Source organism: Octopus bimaculoides, chromosome 13 (assembly GCF_001194135.2).
Source record: "Octopus bimaculoides isolate UCB-OBI-ISO-001 chromosome 13, ASM119413v2, whole genome shotgun sequence".
Lineage (NCBI taxonomy): Eukaryota > Metazoa > Mollusca > Cephalopoda > Octopoda > Octopodidae > Octopus > Octopus bimaculoides.
The window spans coordinates 58,961,646-58,962,424 of NC_068993.1; the positions used below are offsets into that span (position 1 = coordinate 58,961,646).

Genomic DNA, 779 nt, shown 5'->3' on the forward strand with positions numbered 1-779 from the left:
TAAAGAAGTTCATTTCATTGTTCAAGGTTTGATGTGTCTGTGTGACTCTCTGGGTAAGTGTCATCACTGATGGCTTAGTGTCAACCTATGTCTGGCAAACACACTAACACCAGTATGACATGAAAATTGACAAAACCAGGAACTTCCAAGGCCTTGGGTTTATTTCAGAGATTTCTTTCTCCTTGGTAGATTACCGACCAAGGTTAAAGAGCTTCTACCTGTCCATGAGGTAAGCTATCCCATTCTAGACACCAAACTGACACCCAAACATTCTATAAAGTGATAAACTACCACTCCACTGTCTGATGTGGAGTAGCTCATTCATACATAAAAAAATACACTAAGAGGCTTGCTTCCCAACCACATGATTCTGAGTTCAGTCCCACTGCATGGCACCTGCGGAAAGTGTCTTCTACTATAGCCTCGGGCCAACCAAAGCCTTGTGAGTGGATTTGGTAGACGGAAACTGAAAGAAGCCTGTTGTGTATATGTATATATGTGTGTACTTCTGTCTGTGTTTCTTCCCCCACAACTGATGTTGGTATGTTTACATCCCCGTAATTTAGCAGTTCAGCAATAAGAGGTGGCTAGAATAAGTACTAGGCTTACAGAGAACAAGTCCTGGGGTCAGTTTGTTTGACCAAAGGTGGTGCTCCAGCATAGCTGCAGTCAAATGACTGAACCAAGTAAAAGAATACACACACACACACACACACACACACATAGTAATTGGTTACTAACCAGTGGTGGTTGTGTCATATCTGTCCTGTATTTCCTAA

The 779-nt window shown here is 42.2% G+C and overlaps 1 protein-coding gene across 1 annotated transcript in view; it reads left to right on the forward strand.

Moving 5' to 3' along the window:
• LOC106876693 (protocadherin Fat 1-like) overlaps positions 1–779 on the forward strand; it is a 46,544-nt gene that overhangs the window by 3,947 nt on the left and 41,818 nt on the right. The window lies entirely within an intron of this gene.